This window comes from Pseudophryne corroboree, chromosome 1, assembly GCF_028390025.1.
Source record: "Pseudophryne corroboree isolate aPseCor3 chromosome 1, aPseCor3.hap2, whole genome shotgun sequence".
Lineage (NCBI taxonomy): Eukaryota > Metazoa > Chordata > Amphibia > Anura > Myobatrachidae > Pseudophryne > Pseudophryne corroboree.
In genome coordinates this window covers 525,258,428-525,267,429 of record NC_086444.1, presented here as the reverse complement: position 1 = coordinate 525,267,429, position 9,002 = coordinate 525,258,428, and positions in this window count along the sequence as shown.

Below are 9,002 nucleotides of genomic sequence, written 5' to 3'. Positions count from 1 at the left end.
CTTAGTATTCATGCAAGAGAAACTATTTAAGCAGTGAAAGGAAAAGTATTGCAGTTCTCTGGTGAGGGATATATGTAACTGTTAGCAGTTTCTAGCAGAAGAACAGTTAATGAAAATCCTGAGGCTTGTGGAACAACGGATACCAGCAAAGCTCTCTGTGAGCCAGTCTGATTACAAGTTTATCATATAAGCAATTGATGTTGCAACAAGGTAAGCATATACAGGGTTATACACTTCAAACATATATATACAGACAAGTCAATACACAGTAGTTATAGAGTGTGCTCTACATCACAGGATACTGTCTGTACAACACAGGAAGGTCTTTTGCTATTTTTCTTAGACCTCCATATAGCCTGCTACACCATGAAGGCAAATTCCTCACCAGTTATTGTGGTGTACCCATTATCCAGGCTAAACGTTTCTACATAACATTTTGCAATACCCTATGAGTACCCTGACCAGATATTGACCAACCAAGAACCTGACTTTGAGTTCCAACTGTTTCGTAAACTTTGCTATCTTTACGACTGCCAGAAAGTGAGAACAATGCCCTATCACCTGCAAGGGAATGGACTTTGTGAACGAGCTAATCAGATGATCATCGAAATGCTTAGGAGCCTATCTGCAGAGAACCGGGGCAAGTGGTCCACATTATTGCCTGAACACACTTACTTATATAATAACACCGCACATTGTTTCACCGGCTTAGCACCCTACTATTTCATGTTCAGCTGATAGGGCAAACTACCTAGAGACTTGGAACTAAACCTTGCAGTGATAGATCCTGTTCGTGACGCCAAGTTGTAATAAACAGGTGTAATTAGAATGTCATTGGTGCGAGTAGTCGTACCTGGTTGTTCAGCTGTAAACATCAATGTTGACCTCTTCTGGACCTCACATAACAGGCTTCAGGCAGAAGGATCAAGACCCCCAGAAAACAACTCCAAAATAATCACTACATGTTAGGATGGTGAATGAAAATGTATTTAACTGGCAAGTTAACTGGTCACCACTATGGATTTAACTTAGTCAGGTTACATAATGAAATGCAGTAACAGCTGAAAAGGCATATACAATCATGTAGTACTAACATAACAGCAATATTGCGTAATATTTAGACACAAAAGAATGCACATTTTTCAGCTATGGTTAACAGTCCCTCAAAATTATTTGAAATATGTAAACTGACCCCAGGTGGCCACTTAATAGTCACTTTACTCAGTCCCTGTGTAATCCCTTTACATTAGAGTCAATGCCATGTCCACCAAAGGTTCAAAACTAGTAGAAGGACCTCAGAAAGTTCCCACACAGTAATGTGTTTTCTCACATATAAAGTCAACTGTAACTTTAATGAATCCAGCTATGTAGTGCAGGGGTGTGTGAAGCAAAGTTAGTATCAAATCAGTGATGTGCACATAGTTCAGCTCTGCAGCTAAAGATACCGTGTAAGATATGCAGTTCCTTAGTATTCATGCAAGAGGAACTAATTAAGCAGGGAAAGGAAAAGTATTGCAGTTCTCTGGTGAAGGATATAAGGAACTGTTAGCAGTTTCTAGCAGAAGAGTTAATGAAAATCCTGAGGCTTGTGGAACAACAGATACCAGCAAAGCTCCCTGTGAGCCAGTTTGATTACAAGTCTCACTGATGCTGGCTGGAATGAGTTTCAGTGAAGCACCCTGTCTACACAGGTATTTCAGTCACTAACCACTGGGTGCTGGGTAATGGGGCTTCTTCCCTTTTAGGAATGCAATATTGTCATCCTCTATCTCTCTCTGAGATGTCACAAGTGAGGTGCTGGGTAGTAGTCAGGTTAGCTGATAATCAGTTGTGGATGGTTAGTGACTGCCTGTCAGGGGATTAACTAGCATTGATGGATGCTGAGGTTGGCCCTTTTTTTGTGGCTGTCTGACTGGCCAGTTACTCGTTGATTCAGTCCCTGGTTGAATCTGACTAATTAGCTGCTTGTAAGTTTATTGTGTCTCTACGATACCTGTCTGCGGCTGGCATCAAAACAGCCTGTAGCTGCTCTCCATCTCCCAGGCATTCCAGTCAGCACTCTGCTCCCAAAACTCTCTGTCAATGGAACAATGGGCAGCACTTCTGCCCTCTATCTCAGCAGATATATGAGGCTGCTGTCTTTCCCCATCACCTCAGGGAGTTTCTGTCTTTCAGCAAGGCAGACCAGCAGCGTTTCTCCCTGCCATCTCCTCAGATTACCTCATGGAACTCCCTGTGGAAAACTCCACTCCTTCAGCACTTCCCACTCAACACTAGTCAATCCTCAGTGACCCAGGCTACTCACTCTGCTTGGCTGCAGTCATTCACTCCTGGGTCCTAGTGCCTGTCAGATGGATGTCACTGTTTCTGCTGCTAATGTCACCCTGCAGCTAGGGGGAGGAGGGTGACCATCCCCCACAGTTTTGGGACAGTTTGCTGCAGGGTCCTACGTACAGCATCGGCTCCAATAGGGGCTCACTGATGGAGTGCCACATATTAGCCCTATAAAGCTATGCATGTCCTCACACAATTTTACTAATTGCTCAAAGTCGCAAACAAAAGTCCTTTCATTTTAGCCAAGTAGCTCATATAAGCAATTGATGTTGCAACAAGGTAAGCATATACAGGGTTATACACTTCAAACAGATATATATATATATATATATATACAGACAAGTCAATACACAGTAGTTTTAGAGTGCACGCTACATCACAGGCTACTGTCTATACAACACAGGAAGGTCTTTTGCTATTTTTCTTAGACCTCCGTATAGGCTGCTGCACCATGAAGGCAAATTCCTCACCAGTTATTTTGGTGTACCCATTATCCAGGCCATACTTTACATAACATTTTGCAAGACCCTATGGGTACACTGACCAGATCCTGACCAACCAAGACCCTGCCTTTGAGTCCCAACTGTTTCGTAAACTTTTCTATCTTTATGGCTGCCAGAAAGTGAGAACAACGGCATATCACCTGCAAGGGAATGGACTTTGCGAACAAGCTAATCAGACTATCATCGGAATGCTTAGGAGCCTGTCTGCAGAGAACCGGGCCCAGTGGCCCACATTATTGCCTGAACTCACTTACCTATATGACAATACCACACATTGTTCCACCAGGTTAACACCCTACTATCTCATGTTCAGCCGACAGGGCAAACTACCTAGAGACTTGGAACTGAACCCTGCAGTGATAGATCCTGTTTGTGATGCCAAATTGTAATAGACAGGTGTAATTAGAATGTTATTGGTTCGAGTAGTCGATGTTCAGCTGCAAACATCGATGTCGATCTCTTCCGGACCTCACATTAAAGGCTTCAGGCAGAAGGATCAAGATGACTCAGAAAACAACTCCAAAATAATCACCACATGTTCATGTTAGGATGGTAAATAAATATTTTTTCAACTGGCAGATTACTGGTCACCGCTGTGGATTTAACTTAGTCAGGTTAAATAATGAAATGCAGTAACAGCTGAAAAGGCATATACAATCACGTAGTACTAGCATAACAGCAACATTGCATAATATTCAGACAAAGTAAAAGAATGCACATTTTTAAGCTATGGTTAATACTTCCTCAAAATGACTTGCAATATGTAAACTGACCCCCACTTAAGAGTCACTTTACTCAGTCCCTGTGTGAATCCTTTACATTAGAGTCAATGCCATGTCCACGAAAGGTTCAAAAGTTAGTAGATTGACGTCAGAAAGTTCCCACACAGTAATGTGTTCTCTCACATATTAAGTCAACTGTAACTTTAATGAATCCAGCTAAGTAGTGCAGGGGTGTGTGAAGCAAAGTTAGTATCAAATCAGTAATGTGCACATAGTTCAGCTCTGCAGCTAAAGATACCATGTAAGATATGCAGTTCCTTAGTATTCATGCAAGAGAAACTTTTTAACCAGTGAAAGGAAAAGTATTGCAGTTCTCTGGTGAGGGATATACGTAACTGTTAGCAGTTTCTAGCAGAAGAACAGTTAATGAAAATCCTAAAGCTTGTGGAACAATGGATACCAGCAAAGCTCCCTGTAAGCCAGTCTGATTACAAGTCTCTCACTGATGCTGGCTGGAATGAGTCTCAGTGAAGCACCCTGTCTACACAGGTATCTCAGTCACTAACCACTGGGTGCTGGGTAATGGGGCTGCACCCCTTTTGGAATGTAATATTGTCTCCTTCTGTCTCTCTCTGAGATGTCACAAGTGAGGTGCTCTGTGGTAGTCAGGTTAGATGATAATCAGTTGTGGATGGTTAGTGACTGCCAGTCAGGGGATTAACTAGCACTGATGGATGCTGAGGTTGGCCCTTTTATTTTGGCTATCTGACTGGTCAGTTACTCATTGATGCGGTCCCTGTTTGAATTTGAATAATTAGCTGCTTGTATGATTATTGTGTCTCTGTGATACCTGTCTGTGGCTGGCATTCACACCACCTGTAGCTGCTCTCCATCTCCGAGGCATTCCAGTCAGCACTCTGCTCCTAAAACTCTCTGTCAATAGGACACTGGGTAGAAACTCTCCCGCTAACTCAGCAGATATAAGAGGCTGCTGTCTTTCCCCATCACCTCAGGGAGTTTCTATCTTTCAGCGAGGAAGACCAGCAGCATTTCTCCCTGCCATCTCCTCAGATTACCTCAGGGAACTCACTGTGGAAAACTCCACCCCTTCAGATCTTCCTGCCCAACACTAGCCAATACTCAGTGAGCCAGGCTTCTCACTCTGCCTGGCTGCAGTCATTCATTCCTGGGTCCTAGTGCCTATAAGATGGCTGTCACTGCTGCTGATATCACCCTGCAGCTAGGGAAAGGAGGGTGACCTCCCCCCGCAGTTTTGGTACAGTTTGCTGCAGGGTCCTGCATATAGCATTGGCTCCTATATGGGCCAATAATTGGAATGCCACATATTAGCCCTATAAAACTATGCATGTCCTCACACAATTTTACTAATTACTCAAAGTCACGCACAAAAGTCCTTTCATTTTAGCCAAGAAGCTCATATAAGCAATTGATGTTGCAACAAGGTAAGCATATACAGGGTTATACACTTCAAACAGATATATATATATATATATATATATTTATATATATATAAAGCAGAAATAGCCTGGCACTCCTTCTGATGTCACTGTGCCCGGTGCCCTCAGTAAGTTGAGATAGCTAGGTAGAGAAAGAAGACTGCGGCACCCCAGGTCTTGTAAAAAGTCGAATTGTATTCAAAAGATCACAACATAGTACACCAACGTTTCGGGGTGTCTAGCCCCTTTGTCAAGATGTGAGAGTGTGTAAGTGCAAAGAAAAGCTTACCTAAATAGTGACAGAGCCCGCCAAACCTGAAGAGAGAAGCCGCCGGCGGTCCCAACATGTGCGCTGTGCGGCGCCGTGCGATGACGTGTAGGCGCATCCAGAGGGTGTCTGTGTCAGTCCGTTGCGTAGCAACGGGTGAAGCGCTGAAGTGCTGGGGACTGTGCGGCTGCGTGAGACAGAGAAAGAAGGGTGATATTAAAAGAACACCGCTGGGCTAACAGCTGACCTGTGTGTATAGCGGCATGTGTAAAGGATATGGCAGCAGCATAATATATAAAAGTTAAACACACGCACATGTCCCGTAGGGGGGAAGAGTGCTAAGTGCCGCTATGCTGGCACAGGGGGATTAAGCCTGAAAGGGTTAGACCCATAAGTTGGAAATTGTTGATAACAAGCAGCTGGAAACCCTGTGCATAGGATCCAAAGATGGAACAGAGTCAAGGGTGCTCGTGCTGCAAAAATACCGAATGGGGCATATTTACTGGAAAGAAGGGGAGGAAACACCCGAGAGGAATAAAAAGAACAGTATAAGAGCATTGGAAATCCTGTTGGTGTAGGTACTGTTACTAGATACATATATACATGCTTAACATCTGAAATAGCTGGATAAAGCAACATGCAAAAAAATGTCGGTAAATCAGAGAGTCCAATGTAGTCCAAAGTGACTAGGTAAATAGCGGGCTGTGAATTAATAAATCACAGAGAGTCCGATGTGATCCAAAGTGACTGCCCTGTAGCGGGCCGTCGTGGTCTTGCTTCTTCGCCCCCTGGTACACGCTGGACTGATGAACATAGATCAAACCTGATTACCCAAAAGTACTCCATACTATTCTTTCGTTAAGACCAACTGGATGTATGGTATTCAAATTGAATATCCAGGAGGCTTCCTTTCAGAGAAGTTGGCCCTCCCGGTCACCACCCTGGAGGGATTTAGGTACGTGATCTATAATAATGTGCTTGAGATCTGAGAGCCGATGCCGGGCTTCCTGGAAGTGCCTTGCTACAGGTTGGTCGGTAGAATTACCAGCGATAGCTGCCTTTATCGCAGAGTGGTGCAGAGCCATGCGTTCGCGTAGAGATCTGATGGTTTTGCCTACGTAGCCCATGCCGCATAGGCAAATAATTAAATAAATAATGTATGTGGATGTATATGATGCTGTATGGCGGATGTAGATTTTCTTGCCCGTTGCTGGCAATTCACATGCAGCGCCCATCAGCATGTGGCTGCAGGTGGTGCAGCCTAGGCACCGATAACAGCCAGGTTTCTTTCTCAGAAAAGTGTTGCCCTGAAGTGCAGGGGGCCCACTGGGAAAGTTGGAGATGTCAGTGTGGACCAACATATCTTTGATGTTGCGCCCCCTCTTGTAGCACATAATCGGAGTCTTGTGCCTGAAGGGAAGACGGGTGTCAGTGGAGACGATAGGCCAAAGGGCCCTGTTGGCTCTGTTTAACACTGGACACGAGGTGTCATATGTTGTAGTCCAGGTGATTCGGTTGTCCATAGATCTATCCTTTTTTTGCATCAAGCTGCTCTGTGGCAGCTGCAGCACCTCACGTTTGGTGGCTTCTAAGGCGGAACACTCGTATCCCCTTGCAATAAATCTAAGGATCATTCTGTCTAATTCAGCCTCTAATGTTTCTGGCTGACTGTTGATCCTGGTGACCCTGATCATCTGGGACCTCGGGAGACCCAACTTTAGTGGTCGGGGGTGGTGACTGTTGGCCCGAAGGAGGGTGTTTTTGTCCGTAGGTTTATTGTATACACTGGTCTATAACTTACCAGAACACACAGTGACCTGGACGTCCAAGTAGTTGATGGTTGAGGAGGACCATTGGTAAGTGATCCTGATTGGGGATACTCTGGAGTTAATGGATTCCAGCAGGGTTTTCAAGGATGCTTCACCTCCTGTCCAAATGAGGAATAGGTCATCTATGTATCTGGTAAAGAGCGCAATGGATTGAGCTATGTGGCAATCTTGAAAAAACATCTGTGCCTCTTCTTTGAGCATGTAAATGTTGGCATAAGAAGGAGCCACGTTACTGCCCATCGCACAGCCAGTTCTCTGTAGATAGAACCGGCCGTCGAACAGGAAGTAGTTTCTAGTGAGTGTTAGCTCCAATAAAGTCATGAAGAGGTCCAGATCTACAACAGCCATTTTCTCAAAAATTAAAAACGCTCTCAAGGCTTCCAGGCCATCAGCATGCAGGATACTTGTGTACAAGCTACAGATGTCAACTGTACATAAGAGCGCCCCTTCTGGGACTGTACCGTATCCTTCTAGTAACTGTAAGAAGGAAGTAGTGTCTTTCAAACATGTCGACTGTTTCAGAACGAGAGGCTGTAGGATGCAGTCCAGAAATTGGGACACCGGTTGGTATAGAGACTGGCGCACTGAGATGATGGGGCGACTAGGGGGTGTCAGTAGGTTTTTGTGAATTTTGGGCACAGTAAAGAGGACTGGGACCACTGGAAACTTCTGCAGAAGGGCCTTATGTAATCTGTCGGAGATGAGTTCTTGTACATGTGCCTCTGCCAAAATGGAGTCCAATTCCTGCTTGTAAGTTGCAGTGGGATCACAGTCCAATTGACTGTGGCCCTCATTCCGAGTTGTTCGCTAAGTTTTTCGTTCGCACAACTTATTAGTAAAGTTGCGTTAATGTAGTAATTTTGCGAACATCCGCCCCCAACGTATTTTTGCTCATTCGCACACATTATTACACAAAGTGGGCGTACGCCAAATGACATCGCAGCAATGCGAAATCGTCGCAGCAATGCGAACCCATCGCATTAACACATACTTCTTCGTAAAAAAACTAAATTGTAGTAGATTTACACATTTTTCAGTTAAAGTGCTCACTTTTGCAGAGAAACGCAGCTGAATTTGTTTTTTTACTATTTCGTGGACTAACACCTTCCAATTAAAAGTCCACAAGCCCTCATCAATAACAAATCCAATTAGTGAATGAATTGAAATGTTCATGATCAATTAAGTATTTGTTTAAATACCTGAAGAACACTTTGTAGCCATAAAAGAGCCTCCTTTTATTAACATGTTTAATATAAATATAGATGTTTGCAATGTGCTTGTTCTAATGTGTTTTCTGAATTTATTAAAGTTGAGTTTTTGTATGTGAATGAAGGTGTTTGCATGTTTATTTAGCCAATAACATGTTTTAGTTGGTCTTTTAAAATAACTTACGTTAGTTGTTTGAAATGTTTAAGGTAAGAAATGTTTGTTATGCAATCTGGTGTTCCTTTATTGCATTAATAAATAATAAGGAGTCGCAAAAGTATTTAAATGTAATAGTTTATTTTTTTTCTAAAGTTGAATAATGGTTTTTTTTTTTTTTTTTATAAAACAAACAATTAACATATTTTTTCCATGTCGTCAACAAGTGCCAACAAGGCCTGGAGATGGTGCCTCATATTTGTAAAAATATACTGTAACGATGTGGGATCTCCAACGGCAACATCTGAAATTAAGAGATAACATAAACATTACTAACTTACTCACATTGCTTATTATCCAAGCAAGGCACAAAGCACACTTTAATGCATGCAGGTCCAAACTGCATTCCTCCTGCTTGTGTGAAACTACATATACCAGCATGCATTGACTCAGTTTTGGGGCCAGGGAATGCCAAACCTGTGTAAGGGCATGCTGGGATGTGTAGTTTTTCCACAGTTGCAGTTGCG